This window comes from Motacilla alba, chromosome 4 (genome assembly GCF_015832195.1).
Source record: "Motacilla alba alba isolate MOTALB_02 chromosome 4, Motacilla_alba_V1.0_pri, whole genome shotgun sequence".
NCBI lineage: Eukaryota > Metazoa > Chordata > Aves > Passeriformes > Motacillidae > Motacilla > Motacilla alba.
Genome location: NC_052019.1, coordinates 45,430,470 through 45,449,261, shown reverse-complemented (window position 1 = coordinate 45,449,261; position 18,792 = coordinate 45,430,470). Strand labels below are relative to the sequence as shown.

Genomic DNA, 18,792 nt, shown 5'->3' with positions numbered 1-18,792 from the left:
CTAGCTATGTTGTCAGCAGAGGCCCAGCTGGGCTTTAGTACAGCTAATTAAGTCATTAAAAGAGAGGTCAAGCAATCTAACTCTTGCATACTAAACTACATAAAAGTCTTTATTATTTTTTTTAATAAGTCAAGATTTGAATTTTTAAAGAAGTTTGTTTTAATAATAAATGCATTTGCTGACTGCTTTGTCTAGAGCTTGATTAAAATATGCATTTGTTAGCAACAAAGTGAAAACTTCTGGAGGCTTAGTTTAATAAAAAAACCTAGCAGAACTAAATCTTGTGCAATTTTTTTTAAGTGTCTGAAAACTAAGCCTAATTCAGGATGATAACAGAAACCCGACTGTCCTTGTGCCATCAAACAGAGCCTGGCTCTCCACTGCAGAAGCCACATGTGTTTGCTAATGGAGTATCTGTTCATTGGCACATTGTGAGGAAGAAACACATTTAAAGGGAGAGGTTCCATGAAAGCTAAGTACAGAATGATGTTGGATGACTATTGTTGCCTATTTTATGAATTAGATGCAAGGGAGTGTAAGATGAAGTGAAGCAGCAACAATTTATTCTTGGAATTTGAAGAGCGAGTCTATGGGTTGCCTGAACTTGGAAGAGCAAAGCAGGGAAAGGATAACAGTGCTAGTAGCTGGTGTCAGAGATGCTGTGAGATCCTACTCTGTGGAATTTATCCTTCAAAGCTTGCATCAATGACCTCACATGTTTGTATCAGTGCAACACTTTGGCGTGAGCACCTCAAATATAACAATGACAAAAGTATTCCAGAGCTGCAAATGGAAGCCTTGTTGATTCTGGGATTCAGTGAAAAGCTTGTGAGGCACTCAGCTATTTCCTTGGTAAATTTAGGATGTTTTGGTTTAGAAATACAAATTCTGATCTCCCATGTCCTTCCTTCTGTATGTTACGTTACAGTGGCTGGGAAGAGACATCAGTAAGTTAGCTTGATTATGCATCCAAGGCAAACACCTGAGATACAACAATGAGAAATGAGAAATTGTTGGGTTTGTTTTATATTTTTTTACACTTTTAGCTGTAAAAAAGATGCTGATTTACTGTGAATATTTTCCTGCTTAGGTTTGTTTTATTACTTGAAACAAACAAGATATATTTGGACCTCATTTAACTTACCAGGAGGTACAATGGTAGGAGCAGAAAGGACGCCTTCCAAGCAGTTTTCTGAACATCAGAAGATGCAATGTAAGTAATTGTACAGAAATAGAGGAGTTCCACGTGGTTTTGCCTTGTGAATTCATATTTTCTTATATGAATATGCGAGTTGCTTCCTGCCAGAATTATTAGAGCACTTTACATTTTCCATTAAATCTTTGGAGAGATTTAGAAAATTATAAACTATTAAATCATTATTCTCACAGCAGGCAATGGATCTAAAATATATTGGATTTTCAAAATCTTTTCTTCATTACAATGGTGAGAGAGAAATTTTCAGAATAACAAAGGCCATCTACTTAGAAAAATAGAACTTTTCTGAATATTTTAGCTTTTGCAAATTAGATGCATGTTCATCTCATAGTGTTTCAGAACTTTGCTCTTCTTCATTGCTCTAGCTTCTCAAACTAAGATGAGATCCAGATGCAAAAATCCAAATGCTTTTATATACATATATATATAGATGTGCCTATTAAATATGAACTCTGAAATAATGTGCATTTTTTAAAAATTTGTTATCTTTCCCCCTCTTAAAATTAGTAAATTATTGGTATAGGCAGTAATTTTTTTTTCTTTTGCTTACATCAGTAAAGAGACATAGTTCATAATAATCTCAGTTAAGAGAATGTAATGGTAAAATGATGATGATGATGATGTGTGTCTGACTGGTCCAGCAAAATGGCCTGGAGCACTAGCAGTGGGTCACAAAAATGACTCAATAGATGGTCTCTCAAGAACATCTACCTTACCTCGGGGTCTGTCTCTGATGATGGCCTTAAGTGTGTGCCAAGGAAAGAGCAAAAACAGAACTAGTGTCTATTATAGCACTTTGCTTTAATGTCCTCTTGGCCTCTGATCATTTTAGAAGTTATCCCAGAACTTGTTACAGATTGTCTATCTAATATTTCCTAATGGATTTTTCTTCCAAGTACTTATTCCATCTTCCCTGATCTCTTTCTCTATGACAGCTATCTTCTCTGAGCTGGTGGGAGACACAAAGTCAAAGTAAAGAAACACGAGCATATGAAGTAAATTCAAGTGTGAATGAAACCTAGCAGTAAGTATTACCCAGAGCTAGAATACTGTATATTCTTCATTGTCAGTGAGAACAACAAGGTATTATTATAATGAGCTGGGCTGTCATTAATTATTGTTATGATATTCCTGACTAAATTGGTATCAGGGAAACCTATAATCTCTTCTAATGGAAGAAACTAGCACTGTTTTTACAAAGAAAATTCTGAAGTGTTCTTATAATCATTTGCTGTCTTGGCACTTTCTCCTAGAACCCATCCTACAAACCTGTTGAGATGTGTCTATGAGTATTATGCATATGGGTGTGCATCACAGCACTCTGTGTTGACTGTAATTAATAATTCATATTATGTGATCGTATTTCACTGCTCTTCTAAGTGCAGAACAAAGCCATACACAAGATGAATTCCACAGCTGAAATCAAAGACAAAACCTCTGTAAGCTTCAACACAGATTTCATCTCATATCTTAATACAGTTGTTTGCATTGCTAAAGATAACTTCAACAGCATTTTTTCCCCTTCCTTGAATTTTGTCTGATACCTGGAGATACGATTTCCTCACTATTTATTTTTATAATAGTTTTCAAAGTAATTTTTAAGTTATTTTTTACCACTAGAAAAGAAAATTATTTGAGTAGCTCTAGGCTAGTACATTCAGGCTAGATGGGAATGTGCTGAGGTGTTTGTACTAGGGTTGTGTGTCTGCCTCCATTTGTCTGTGAGACAGAGAAAAGCTCAGAGGTGTTTTGTGGTTCCAACAGAAGTGGGGTTTCATGTAATAGAGTTGTGAGCAGAGCAGGATGATGTGCAGTGTTATACCTCTGTATGACATGTGGGTGAATATAGAGGAGTTTATTTTATCTGTTCCTTTTCTTCCCTCAAAAAGTACCAGAGAAACTCTATAGCGAAAGTACTCAGAGGCGACAGAGTGAAACACTTAACTACTATGACAATGACCATGCTCAGAAACCTTAAGTCTCTCCTTCATGTGGGTAATACAGCTCTTAAACAAGATGTAACATTCCTATTTTCCAAAATTATGCATATATCAGTTTTCTATTTTCTCACTGAGACTTGATAATTATCAAGTTTTTCACACCTTAATGTCTCTTGGTCAAGATAGTAGATACAGGGTTAGATGTAGTCTTAACCTAAAAAAGGTATTATTTACAATCATATATCTCTCTTCTTGTTTCCTTTTGTCTTACACTTCAGATCCCATGTATCATTATCAATGGAAATAAAGAGTAAGATAATGAAAAATAATTTCATCAGTAAATCATACCAGTTAACACATATGGAGCTCATAATCTTTGCTTTTAGACTACCAAGAAATGGCTAACCAGTGGAGAAATCAGAGCTCCAGCCACAAATTTCATGGTCTCTCTCAGGAGTGTTGGTTCAACAGGGATGAAAAAATGCAATATTTTAAACAAGCTAGGCTATTTTTCTTGAGATACTACTCTGACTGAAAAATGAAGTGGTAGAGATAAAGGCTATTGATGTGCTGCTAAAACTCTCTTGTTCTTTTAAATGTCCTGATTAGGATGAGTGGTTAGGGTCTGAACTGACTGTACAACAAAAAAAAAATGCTGTGGGAATTCTGTCTTTTTTCTCCAATTAATTAATTTGGTTCATTCTGGGCTGATGGATACTCTTACCTCTTTATTTCATTGAGAGCATGCATCCTTCACAAATACATGAGACAGCCTTGGACAAATGGAGAGGACTTGAGGCAATGCTTAGAGGCACAGACAGAAAAGTCTTAGACTCATGTGCTTTCTAGGAAAACAGAGGGCAAACATGGCTCCACAATTTATCCAAACAGAGGTTTCAGTTCCCTCAGCAGGATAAATATTTCTTTCAGTCTCAGCATGAGTTTTAGCTTGGTAGTTTCTGTACTGACAAACCACTTCATCATTAGCTTAAACTCCAATGGCTGTGAGAGACAGCGCCAAAAGGAATCTGTGTGGGAAGGGAGAGGAAGAATAAAGTTGGTAACATCTTCATCACAAATTTTTGTCCATTTCTCTTTTGTCACTTGTCGTCACATACTTTTTCTTGGTAATTCTCATAATTGAGTGACATCTCAAATCAAACCAGACCATCTTGTAAGGAAGTCTTTACTGAGCCATATCCACTTCTCCCAGTGGAGACTGAAGAAAACCAGATGACTTGGGTTGTCCAAGCTGCTGCATGCCATGTGAAGTGACCACCATTTATGTCACTCATGGATTTCCCTAGGAGTCTTCACCCATTCACGGTGACTGTTGCTGATGTTGCCTTTTAGTGCCAGTTATTCCTCTTCTTTTTAATCACTTTGTGTCCTTGACACATAGGGACGCTTCCTGCCTCTTTCCCCTGTTCTCTTTTTCATCAGGTACTTGCTGAAATAGGTTCTTCCTCCTCAGGAAAGTCTTTTATGTCATCATTTTGTCATTGTTTTGTAACAGTGTTGAAAAATCTCCTGTCTACTTATAACTTTCCAGAATCTTTTAAGTTTTCCTTACTATTCAGGACACGTTAACTCCATGTGAAATATGATAATTCCTTGCCATTGTTTAACAATATCCACATTTAAACAATAAGCTCTGTATTAAGCTCTTTCTGCATTTTGTACATCATCCACTGGCAGGAGCACCAAGTTTTTGACTTAAAGTTGTCTATCTTGTCGATAGATCTTCCACCCCTCTCTTGGTCATGAACCTCCAGTTTGGAAAGGGTTAGGTAAAATCTGGTTTTGATTTTGTTAAAATAAAATAAATACTATTAAAACATTTTTATTACCCTCTCCAGTGCTGCTAGGCAGTTTTCAGTACAATGACTTGAACAGGTAGAGTGATGCGAAGGAGTGCTCGAAACAGCAAATCTGTAACTTTAAAATCCTAAGCCAGGATTTTGGTTGCCAGCTGAACTGTGGTAGGATGCTGTCCTATACACAGCCCATGCCAAATGCTGTGATGCCCTTTTCCCAGTGTCTGGAAAATTAAGTGTGGTATGCCTAAAGTAAAACTATTTCTCTTCTTGGCCCTGCCCTTAAAATGTTTTGAGTTTCTGTTTGATAAGGCCAGTGGAAAGACCATGAGAGTTTGGAAAAAAGTTGCATTTCTGATGTGAAAGAGTATTATGTTTCATGTCTCCTTTTGGCTATAACTTTCCTGGGCAGAGCTGCCAGCCAAATTTATTCCTTTTGCTTTAAATCTGAAACCCATTAGGCTTACCACTGAAGATCTACACAGGCAATTTCCTTCCAGGGCTACAGTACCTGGGTAAGTATTGTAAACTTTCCCAGTCTCCCTTCCACTACCATTTATGAAAAAAATTGTTTAGGCTCTTTTCTCCCATCTCTTTGCGTAGCCTTCCGTCCTGCTTTGCCCTTGCCTGAGCTGTTGCTCACAATCACAGGACTTATCCATTCAAGCTGGTGCAGGTGACAGGCTGACAGCCCTCCTCTGAGTGGTACCCACACCCAGGGAACCTCAAAGGTCTCACCCTGACCATCATCCCATCTCCCTTGCAGAGTTGTTTGCCTTAGTCCTCTGTAAGTTACTGTAGTCAAAAGAATATTGAGAAGGAGTGAGCGCTTTCCTTTCTGGGCTTCAGGCTCCGAGAGGGAAAGAGCCGAGCACAGCTTTAAATCATTGAAGAGGAAAAATTTTAGAGGCACTCGTGAATAATGATGCTAATTATAATAGCAGAATTCGGAGAAGCTCTGAAGAGATTTTAATCTAGGTATTATAAGTGAAGTACTCAGAAAAACCTGTCTTTACACAGTATTCAATATGTTTAAAACCCTGCCATTTTGAAGCTACTTATTTGTCTGTTAGAAATGGAGATAATGCTGGAATAATATTATTTCTGCTTTTTCCTGTTAGGGGACTGTGATTCCAGAGAGTTTCATAAGGAGGTTGTGATTAAGCTCATGATAAGATACAGTATAATCAAAAATCTGTCACTCCATCAGAACAAGAAGTTCCCTCCATGTATTTATACTTCTAGAAAACATTTTTTTTACAATGTATTTTTTGTTCTGTCAGACATTTGGCAATATTTTACATTACATTTTGCAAGTCAAACACCATGGTACAGAGTCTAAATTCTTTGTCTGAAAGTCTTTTTGTTCTCAACCGTCAGAGAATATAAAAAAATCAGCTGTGGTATTTTCAGTCATCTCATATTTCAAATGCCTTTTACTCAGTTCTTTTACTACCAGTTGCTTGACAACATATAGATATAGTTACTTCATGTGAACAATGCCCCTGTGCAATTGGTGCCGGTATGTATTTTTCAGGGCATATGTGGATATACAGTAGTTCCCAGCCGAGTGAGTTTTTTTGAAAGGGCTTTGCTGCAGCACATTTTTACATGGTGAAGTGATGTTTTCATTGAAACCCTTCCATGACATCCTCTCTAGGTTGCATCTATTTTAAGATCCAAGTTTTAATTATCTGAAGTATGCTATGCCCTAGTGGAACAGCATTTAAATGTTCAAAGCATCTTTTACATGATGTTATCATGGTGTTACAATAAAAATGAAATCAAACAAAAAAAACCTCACCAAAACTATTCAAGAAATTATAAAAGCCTCTTCTGCTAATATGGCTTTATTGGCAAAAGGGGAAATGAGAACAAGTAGAAAGAAAAATAAAAAAGTGTCAACAGAAATACAAAAAAAATTTCTAGGTTCACTTTCACTTCATATGATAAAATAAATGATATTCTTTTCAGAAAACATTTCTTTGAAAAGTTATTATATTCTATGGGAGCTTGAATTCATATTTTAGAAAAAAAATATAGCCTTGCTATATGCCATATGATAGTTGTGAGGAACCTATAGAAAGTATATGATTACATGGTAAATGCTACCTTTTTTTGTACTAATTTCTACAAAATCCCACTTAATTTCTGTAGAACTCCAGCAATTTTATGCTTACTGTATTCCTTTTTCATGAGGAATTTGAGATTATTGTTTTAACCTTTTTCCCCCATTGAGTGGACAATAAGTGAGAACGACTGTGGGTTTGGGGTTTTTTTCCTTAATTTTGTATTGTCAGCTCCATCTGCATTTTTTGCACATTTCATAAAAGGGATTAGTCATGAGTACATTAAAAGAGAAATAAGTACATTAGTCTGGAGAAGTCTTAGCATGCTGCCTTTCTGAGTAGTGAGTGTTTATTTTTTTGGGCTATTTCCAAAAAATGGCAGAATAATTGTAAAAGGAACTAACTCTGAAAAACTCCAATGTAAACATTACTGTAAATTTGCTAGTCTTCAGGTCCTGGTTCATTTCCTTGCAATTTAAGGATTTCTGTCATTGACATCTTTGCTTTTCAGGTAAATTCTCTCTGTCTTAAAGAGAACAGAATGGGTTTAAGCCTTTGCAAGTGTTTATAAATTTGCTCGCCACTGACTTTTGGTTCATTGGCATCAGCTACCTAGGGATTCCTTCTGTGTCTCCTGGTACAAGGGAGCAAGCAGTTTGTATTTTGTCTGTTCCATTTAGGGAACAGTCGTGGGAATGAATAAAATTGGTACAGTACAAAATTGATAGGCTCACTAAAACCATATATAGCTTTCAAAGTAGTTCTGACATGATTGCAGGTAGGATAATCCATCATATTTTTATTTTAGTGAATAATTTAAGGTAAGTAACTGAGACTATTTGTGTGGCAATAAAGATGATCTCAGAAAATGTCTTGTATTAAGGGAGTTGTCCAGCCATTTTCAGTGTTGATCCTGAGGAGTTGGGTTTTTTCCCAATACATCAAATATAGTTTAGTGGGTCACCAAACAGTAGATCTGTACAAAGAAAAAGCTAGTTGATGGCAAACACAGAGAACTGATATGTTTTCAAGAAGAACTAGCTGCACTTGCAAGTGATGATAGATGTGTGTGAAATATAATCCTGATTAAAAATGCATGTGTGAAACTGCTTCGAAAAAAGTGCAGTGTCTGACAACATGTTCAGAGGTCCTTTATGTGAGAAGCACAGGGTAATGTAACAGCCCTTGTACCATTCGCTTTCTCTTCATCTCCTGCTCAACTCATTGTTCCAAAACTTTCAGCAGTTTTAATGCCGAAGAGTTATGAATGCAGAAAGCAGCATGAGGAGTGCCACGTTTGGGAGCAGCAGACAGACATGGTCATTTGCCAACTTCTGTGACCTGTCAGTTATTAAAATCCTCACATGTGGGTTTTTTGCTAGCTGTTAACGTCTGCATTGGAAACACTTATCAAAGTTAAAGCAGTGGAAACTGACAATGAATATTTGCTTTCAGGGCCAGATGAAGCTTCAGTCAAAGGGGCTGAGTGGGACATGACAATCCTGGCTCTGTATAAGTAGGAGGTTGGCACAAATGGCAACCACACAAGAAATGGGGTAGTCTGTGCTGTTTTCAGGGCCAGATCTGTGACCATTTATACATATACACATGCTTTTTGCTTTTCTAGGACATATTTACTGTTGATCCCCCAAGACCGCTGTTCGGATTTTGTTTGCGGGAGCTACTGCAAGTAGCAATTGACTGAATTATGAGGTTGCTGAGAAACTATTTATGTGTTTTCCCCTAACTGCTTCTGACTTCATTGACTGTGGACTTTTTGCATCTCTGGTTTTCCTTTAAAAAGGCTCATAACTGCAAGTGAGGATTCATGATTGCTTTGGTAAAGCACTCCCTCTAAGCAAACACTGCAGGATAGCCAGGCCAGGCTGGGTAATGCTTGAAAGCTGCATTTTGGTGGAAATGTGTTGTTACAGGCACCTTTAGTTGTAAGGTAAAGAAATGGAGCTGTGCCATGTCAAATGAAGCCTGGGGAAGAGCTATGTGTTTGAGAGGCATTTCCTTCCTCTCCCTCTCCCTTGCCTGCCATTATTAAAGGCCAGGTCCCACTCAGCTGTGTAGCCTGTGACATTTGAGATTCGCTGCTTTGCCCCTTCCTCGCTCCTCAGAGGCAGCTTCGCATCTGACTGCGTGTGTGAGACGGCTTAGTGCTGTGCTCGGTCCAACACCTGCAGCAGCCATTGAGGTGGAAAGAAGTCACCTGTGGGATTGCAGAAGAAGGAAAAGGGGTGTCAGCCCTTCTTGCAGTGTGTGAGCTATTAAAGCAGCATTTGGGGCCATTTTTAGAGGTATCCAGATGCCTACAGGTGCTGATAGGCACCCAAAGGGATTTTCCAAAGCTCACACTTTTAAAGGTATTTAGGCATTAATCCAACATTGGAACGTCTAATTCTCAATTTCAAAAGTGCCTAAGGGCCAGATTCTTAAAGATTTTTGGGTAGCGGCCTCCCCCTGAAATCAAACAAAAGTTACACCAAATGATCTTATTTCCCAGGACATTATTCTTGAAGAAGAATATTAATGCACAAAAGACCCAATTGATCTGAATTGGGAGGATATCCACAAGTTACTGTACATGTCAGCTTTACTCAAAAACCGTGTCTTAAAAGATTCATTCTCGGATAAGGATCTGCTAGCTCTTTAGTAATCTGGCATGATGACAACTGCCTATTAAGTTTGTAATTCAACTCAAAATAACTCAACATTCATTACGTGCTTTTAATATATAATTTTTGTGAATTATAGAGGCTATGAGTGAGCAATGGCTAAGAGCCAGGATGAATATAGTGTGTATTTCTGGCAGGTTGCACAGCCTTCCTGCCCAGCACATTATTTCTTCTGTTATGACAATGTTTTCCCCACAACTTGAGGTTACAAACTTGACGCTGGTTTTATACATATAAAGTACATATATGGTCAAGCCTCTAAACCTTTTCACTTTGCATGCAAGCTAAATTTTGAACACAGGCCTCCGAGAGGAAAAAAAAAATGCCCAGGTTAAACATGCAATTTCAAGCTTTCTTTTTTCTTTTCCTCTCCTTTGAAATTTAATTATATGCAAGTATTTCCATTTTAGGCTAATGCTTATAGAAGTAAATCTTCCTCTGCACAGTAACTCATATGTTTGCATTTGCCTATTATATTTAGCCCTTTACCCAGGGTACTGAGATCTGTCAAATTCTCACTGTGCAAAGAGACTTCAATAAAGCTCCTGAGCTACAAGGAAACGGAGCTGTGTGGTGAACCCAGGGTGCTCTTCCTGCTGTTTATCCTGCTCTGACCACCTGCAGAAGGGAAACTGAGTCAGTAAGTTAAGAAACTGAGGCACAGGAGCAAATTAAAACCCTTACCCTGGCAATAGAGCTGAGCTGGGAGCACAGGTCAGCCACGTTTAGGAGCAGGGGGCCAGGCTGCCTGCCTGTACCTGCCCCCTCCTGCTGGAGATGCCGCTGGCGCCTGCTGTGCTTCCCTGCACACAGGTACGGATGTCCCGGTGATGTGGCAGGGAAATGGCAGGTCAGCAGTGTTTGGTGAAATTCCAAAAAAGCCTGATCTAGCAGCTGTTTCACAGAGAGATCATGTGCAGGATCAGTCCCTGAAAGAGGGCTGAGGAAATTCAGTACAAGCATTATTGCTTTCTTGATCTGCATGAAGAACAAGTAGCTGTAAATATCAGAGAGGAAAGGTATATCTTGCTTTTTCTTGCTGTCTCCTGTCACTGCTGGAGGGAGCTAGTTTGCCATAACTTATACAATTACCAATAGTCTTTTTTAATTTGACATTTTAAGAGCTGTGTTGGGCAGAGGATAATTAATAGCACTTACTTGCTTTGAAGTTGAGCTTTAAATTATATATAGCATAATTATGTCTAAAGCCTCTAACTCACTACTTACCCTAGTAGATATTTCATCTGCGTTTTACTGTAACACAGCTCCTTCTGTACAGCAGCACTAATTCTTTACCTGGACTCCTTAAGCTCAGAAACATTGATTACATATTGTGATTTTCCTGCAATAACCTTAATTAATTCCTGATGTCTCTACCTTGTTTCAATTATTTTGAGTTTCAGCTCAATATAAGGAGAAATAAAATGGTGGATGAAATTTCATAACAAAATTTGTTGCAGGTAAAAAAACCAATGAATAAAAATTACTGTTTTCAAGACCCAAACCCACCAACCTTCTAAAACCTTTAAGACCCTGAATATTTTTTCTAATCCCTTGGTGCCTTTTAACAAGTGAAACTATTCTTTATTTTTTATAAAATTGTCAATGGCTTTTCTTCAGATTTATTGTGGCTTCTGTTTAGCTTCAATAGTTGACTTCTGTGTTGAAGCGATATATGCACTAATACTTTGGTATGTGATTGCATTTTTTTTTCTATTATCCGGATAGCAGTGAAAATAAAGATGTAAAAATGAAAATTCTACTTGTATAACCTACATGGAAAATTGTACGGTTGGGGTTCATTTATTCATTGCACACACAGTCACACAATCTGCTTTCCAATAAATATGCAGACATTAGTGACAATCAAATCTTGCTTATCCTTAGTATTCTGCAAATATTAATTTGCAATTAATTGTCTTACCAGGTTACATCTATATTAGTATATGTTTCCCTTCAAATTCTAAAGAGAGTAGAGTCTCTAATTTATTTCCCATCCTGCAGTTGATATAAGCAGGGTTTTAATGCTGGTGATCTCTTTCTTAGTTACAAAAACACACTCTGAGTGCTTTGAGATTTATGTGAGAACCTGGAATTCAGACATGGGGTTTTACACTGCTTCTTCAGTTAAGATTAATTAGCAATTATTATTAATAAAATTCGCAGTGTGAATAAAGTGTTGTCTTTCTAGTCTCTCTTGCAGCCTCTTTTATTTGGACTTCAATATTGACATGGCTGTGAACAGTGAGGGATGCTGTTGCTACCACAGTCACAAAAATTTATATTAAGGAAAGACAGATGGTTGCTTAATATTAAGCAAGGGGCAAATTGCAGTCTTGATTTAATTTCGGATTAGGTGATTTTAGGAGTAGGGAGGGAAATGAGTGACTGCAGAAAACACAAATGTACTTTTAAATATTTTAAATTTCTAATGAGCTTCAGCTTCTCAACTGAATTTAAAATAAGTAAGCCTTTCACTGTGCTCTAGATAATGAATGAAGCTTGAAAACAGTGTTTACTAGAAAGATGCTGTGCTATCTGATGCAGCATTTTAGAGCATCATTAAAATGAACACCCCTAATAATAAGAAAATCGGGCTATACCAAAAGTGCTGTCATAAACTTTTGTTTTGTTGCTGACAGAGAGCTGAAAAGGTAAATAAATATCCTGTTTAGACTGATAAAAGCAATATAACATGAAAAGTCATGTGAGCCATATGATTTATCTTGAGAATGCAAATTTGTTGAGAGTCAATTCATTTAACTGGAAAATAGAAAAGTTTGTTTTGTCCTTCTTCCCCTCTCCCTCTCATCCTTGCTCCATTTGGTTTTTTAAAAAATATTTGGATCTGAGAAATTTGTCCAGAAGAGCTGAATGATTCATCCCTGCATTTTAATGGAGAAAAAGCAATTTCCCACTGCCAAATTGCACACGGCAGACTTTCTCTTGAATAAGGATACAAGCTGGCTCTGGTGGCCAGCAGCTCCAAGGAAAAGGCTGTGTTGATGCTCGAGGTCAGGTTGGCTGTCATGGGTGTGGGGCTCAGAGGCAGCCATTTGAGTGCATGGAATTCTTGGGAGCATTTGCTTCTGCAGAGAGAAGCTTGGCCAGTTCTGGGCACGTTGTAAATAAGGACTGGACAAATTACCCTTTGGTTCTTATTGACCTTTCCAATATGGGCTATACATAGGGAGGTTGTACGCCTTAAATGGCTCGTAATACTGATTGCTTATATAATAAATAAATTTTCCAAGTAAATGTGTTTCTTCTTAACCCTGACCAATGGCTATGGAGAATGATAACATGATTACTGGCCTATAGTCCTTAGTTAAATCATCAGTTTGTTAACTGCTGTTTGCAACCTAAACCCTCCCTCTGGAATGGACTTCTTTAAAGCAAAATGAAATAAAATAAAGGTAAGTAAAAGTAAATAGATTTTCCTATTGAAAGTTATTACTTCAGGAATGAAGAAGATGGATATTGATCCACACCATCCTTTGCCATTACAGTCAGGTTCACATAGATAGCTCAGACACTTTATTCTAAGCAAACAGCCATTTTCTCTTCTGACTTGGATTCCAGTGAGAATTGAAAAAAGTAAAAGGTTTGTAAAAACATTTTTCTGTCCTTCTTACAGGGACAATTTATGTTGAAGTAACAGTTTCTGAGATACTTGCACCTGTTATTGATTTATTTCTTCTTTGTCATGAACAAGCTCCTCTTTTATAATACAGTTACCCTTGTATGCTGCCCTAAGGTAGTTATTCAGAAATAGTTTTACTACAAAAAAGTCCCTAAAGACTCCAAAAGATAAAAAATCATTCTGAATAAAGAAATGGCCATTTGTCTGTACATTGGGTTTTTTGCATCCTATATGGCCTGTCTCAGTAAATGTAGTGTTTTTTTCCCCAATAGCAGTAAAGAGTATGACATGATGTGCAATTGTCATAACCCTGCAAATGATGCTGGGAATCTTTTAAGTCCTTTTACAGCTTGAAAAACAGCCTTTGGAGTCTGTGGAATGGAATAAAAGTGAGAAAGTGAAACAAAACAAACTGTAATTTTAAAGTGAATAAAAATAATTTTTAGGCGCTGCAATCTGAAGTGCATGTGTTCCTTTCAGAAAAAAAAAAAATATTGGGTCTATTAATGAAATGGAAGTAGACATAGGTGGAAAAAAAAAACATCTTTCATGTACTAATATACATGTAGCTACGCACAATTGTGCGCTTGTTCTATTATAATATTTCTATTATTCCTCTACAGTATACTATTTTATAGTTAGGGATTAATGTATGACCTCTGCCTTCTTAACTTCAACTGATTACTACAGAGGAATTCTTCTGTTTTTACTTTTTATCACATCTGATATGTTAGTGAATAATACTTGACAGCTATGAACATCTGCAAAAGTTATTGTTATCATAACTTGAGCTCAGCAGAGCTACTGTCACTGATTCTTAGGGGAGATTGCATTGCAAAAAGGATGGGGAGTGTGTTTATATTCTCTTTTTTTAAATTCTTGTTGAATTTAAATTAGGAACATTTTATTAACGCACTTTTTCGTCAGTAAAGACATGCCTCTTTTACATTTAAAAAGAATATGTATAACAGTTAGGTTGCTTGGCCATATGTTTGCAGTCTAGCCAGGCTGCTTGATGAAGTGGTGTTCTTTCATGTAAGATTTTTACACACATCATGGAATGACTAGGTTTGTTTGGTTTTTTGTGTTATTTTCCCCTTTCCCTTTTCCTCACTCTTTTTTTCAGTCTACTAGGCAAAGAGCTATTTGTGGGCTAAGAGTCTCAAAGCAGATTTAAATAGTACAGACTTGTGAGTTATTTGTGTTAAAATAATTCCACTTTGTCCGATTGCTTATTCAGTATGCACCCGAGGAAACTGTTCGAGTCTCCTTGAAGACAGCAATGGAGACAGCAAATGCAGATAGTCATTTATGTGCATATTACAGTATAAATCACAAAGATTAAGAACAGTCATTTTTGGGACCACTGCAATTTTGCAACCAAAAGCACTTAAATAATTACCTTTTTTAAGCAACTTTTATTGACTATGTAGGAGGATAAAAAGTAATCTTACTTGTTTTAAATGGCATAAAGCAACCAAATGCCATTAACAGAGTGTTACATTTCTTATTTCGCTCAGATTGCTGAAGCTTACCAGCAAGAGATAAAAAATGTATAAATTCAGGAGCACTGGCTAGCAATATCCCAAGCCATTGTCAGTGGACTCCTACTTTCCCCTGCCAAAATATGTGGAAGCATGCATGGATTGTGCTAGATTAGTACGAAGGGCTTGTTTCCGTGGCATTAGCCAGGTATCTTAGCAACAGGATCATACCAGATTCTCACAGTGCTCTGTGGTGGTGCATGTAATATCCTGGACATAATCTGTCTTTTAATTTTCTTTGGATTGTAGTGATATTACAGATACATGTGTTCAGTTATAGATCTTTATTTAATAAGAAGAATGCTTTAGCTGAAGATTTGTACTATGTCAGAAGTGGGCAACTCACAATAATGTTACCAGAGGTTTAGCCCAGGTACAGCCTTGTCTTGCATTTCAGATTGACAGGAAAACTTACTCCCTTCATTAAGATGTGCCTCGTAGTTCATATCTTTATGCTATGGAGACGGGGATGCTGCCAGAATTCATAATAATGAGAACGTTATTTAATGTCAGATAGAATGCAAATTGCTTGTACAATTGAAATGTCATCTAAAACATGCCACCGTATGCAACACCACTTTATTATAAGTCACTGAGAGCAATATCTTAAATTTGGAATTGCACTAATCCTTCATCTGCTTTTGTTTACCTTTCATCTATAATAGAGATGTCGAATTTCCTCCAAACTGCATTTGCATGTTTTAACTGCTTGCACACACAGCTGAAAATGTGTGGGAGAGGCATGAGCAAGAACTTGCTTTTGATTTTCATCATTTTTTGCTTGTTTGTTCAAAGCAAATTAATAGGAAAAGATAGCTTTCAAATACAAGACACAATGCCACGTCAACCCTTTTTTAAAAATAAGCTGAAGCTCCAATGAGAACATTTTTTATTTAAAGTATGAATTGTAATACAAATTTGATTGCATTGGTTAGATTGTAATTGATTTTCTTGGTAATTTAGTTCAGTACAGTAGCTAGTTAACAAGAAAAATAATGTCACAAGATTAACTTGCTTCACAGTAAGATGACATTTAATGTATTTAAGATTTCTGGCATACTTTTCCCGGAAAGAGATATCCAGAACAATTACTTTGTAAATGCAATATATGCCCATGTGGAAAATACAGTTAGTGCACCAGGCAGGGCTGCACAACTTTGTTTATAAATATAAGTCCAAGCAGGAACCCTTTTAATTGGAAAGGTAATTTTTGAAATCTTTGAAACAAAACCATGGTGGCATCTTCCCTCTCCTACTCTGCCCTGGCAGCCATTCTTCCTGTGCTTCCATGTGAGCTTCTTGAACAGGGGGAGGCAAGAGGGGGAAAATGGGATCCTGTTCCTCTTTCTAAAATGTGTCTGCTGAGGTGCCACTACACCACCCCATCTGGACACCCCTGCAAGTGCAACTACTGCTTTCATTTTTATCTTGACAGTGATTTGAGCCAGGGAATCCCTCACTGAACACTCTGGGAATCTGATTTATAGAAAAAAAAATTGTGTGGCTGGGGTTCTCTGAAGGTGCTGAACAGCCCCAGAGTTGGCAGGCTCTGGGCAGTGCCTTTGCACAGAAGACAGCTGCATTCTCTCATTCTGGTTGCCTTGTAGTCAAGAAAGAGAAACAACATGCTGGGGACAGTCTGTCAGATTTAGGAGCTGCAGGTTTGCCAGGTTTGCTAAAAGTTTTAGCTTTTGATTTATTTAGTCTAAGACTAAGGAAATGTTGGAAAAGTAGTTTCAAAAATGTTTACCTTGAATAATAATAGAAGCTGTTTAAAGCTGAAAATCTATTCTTTTAGGAAGTACTTCTTGCCAGAATTGTGCAGTATTACTTAAATTCAGTTTTCTTTTCCTGGACAAAAAGGATAACACAAGAAAGGCAAGGAATAATGTATTTTTTGTCTGGAGGTTCATCTTCCAAGTCCAAACTTACCATGGCAAAATGTATTCTGTTGTATCCATATGCTTCAGAGACAGATCTTATTTTGAGGATGCACCTCTCAGTTCACAAGGAATTTAAGTTTATCAAATTAATTAATTCAAAAATTGTCTGGATTTTTTTATTCAATGAGTGGTACAATCCTGTGTTCATTAATGGGACATTCAGCCCTTGCTCCTGCCTCTCTTCTGCTCCTTCTCTCTTCCTCAAGTAAGAGATTGGCTGAAACATCTACTAATAGAAACGGCCAGCATTTAGGTAAAGACAGGGAAGAACTTGTTTACATTTTCTGTGTAATTCATTTCCCTGGCACATTTCCCACTATGGGACTTCTGACCCTTGCTTTATGATTAAGAAAAAAATGTGAGCAGTTGTTTCAGTAGGAAACATGGTGCCCAGGGAAGCTATGTCTCAGATAAAAAGAGCACTTTGATATTTCAATAGTGGTAGCATTTGTTACAGAGAGCAAAAAGATTGTCTGCAGTTTTGCTTCAAGTGGAATAGAGAATATTCAAGTGTGACTGGTTACTAAATAAGTTTTCCTTGACATCTTAAATGCATGTGGGATCAATTCTCCTGGCTGGAAGTGCTCCCATACATACACTACTGTGGAGAAATGTAGAAATTAGTTACATAATAGTCTTTCTCTCTGTGCTTCAAAGTTCTTGGAAGATAAATACAGTACTTAAAATGTTGGTAGAATGAAGCTTTATCATAATCTAAATGGACCAATGGCATGAAGCCTTGAAAACATGACCCAGTGGCCTAAAGCAGCATTCTCAGAGAGCCTCAAAAAGGGTATACATGGTGCAAGGATGGACTCCATAATCTGATACATTAATTCTGCTTTAACAGAGATACATGAGGCTACAACCTGTAGGTTTCAGTTATTTGGGTTTGGGTTTTTGCAAATGCATAAGGTTTTTAATTTTCAGTTAGAATGGATGCTTCTCTCAAGAAAATGGTGCAACCTTTTTTTATTTAATTGGTTCATGGATTTCTGACCATGCTGAATACTGCTGTGCTTGGGAATCAAAGAAATGACCAGGTGAAAGAATTGTATTCAGACACAGAGCTTCAAAAATTTTTGTTCATTTATTTCTTTCATCTGTGTTAAGGTCTTTTCTGTTGTAATTGTTTTTATCTCTTTCCTGTTGAAAATAATTACTAAGCTGTTCAGAAAGTATGAAAAAATCTGTCTTTGCTTCCCTGTCTGTTATAGATGCATGACTGCTGCAGAGCCCTTTCTCATGAGTCTCGTTACAAACCCAAATTGACTCTTTATTTAAATCCTAATTGTATTTGTGGCCTAGAGCTGTCAGCCAGTCTTACTCTCTTATGCTAGACACTAAGCAAACATATAAGCTAATGATGGCCTCCACTCTTAAGAGCTTAAAATCTTTAAAAGACAGGACCTCCCAGATAGATAATACAAATAAATGGGCCAGGTAACAAAACTCAAATGCACATCTGCCTTTGCTGCTTTTCATCTTCGATTTTGTGGTTTTTCTTTTTTTTTTTACAGTAAGTAGGAGTAATGCTTAGGGCCACCTGTCCTTGAATAAATTCATACCCAGAGATTTGATAATGAATTAGTATCTTTGTTAGTTTCTCAACCCCTTTTAATGGGGAACTGACTGAACAATGAATTTACACTAATTTTTTTTACCTGTTTTTAGGAGGATTGTGTTAATTTACTGACTTTACTGAGAGCTTAATATCTTCATTTGTTTTGTTGGAGTCCTTAAAAATATTCTTTTTCCTTCTTCATTGATCTCTCTCAATCTCATAAGACTGAAATTGTTTCCTTAAGGCAACCTTATTCTTTATCAAATATGATTTCTTCCTTAAAAGTTATATTCACAGATGTTGTTCCACATTATTCTAGGCTGACTTACTCTTGTATTTGATAACTCTCAGTGAGAGTTATCTCAGAAATGT

At 37.1% G+C, this 18,792-nt stretch overlaps 1 protein-coding gene across 3 annotated transcripts in view; it reads left to right on the top strand.

Moving 5' to 3' along the window:
• Nucleotides 1-18,792, top strand: part of FAM241A (family with sequence similarity 241 member A) — a 449,214-nt gene that overhangs the window by 21,587 nt on the left and 408,835 nt on the right. For all 3 annotated transcript variants that reach the window (XR_005256778.1, XR_005256779.1, XM_038135579.1), the window contains exons 2-3: nt 1,091-1,213; nt 2,152-2,240. The gene's annotated coding sequence lies outside the window, so the exon portion shown is untranslated. The remainder of the gene's footprint in view (nt 1-1,090; nt 1,214-2,151; nt 2,241-18,792) is intronic.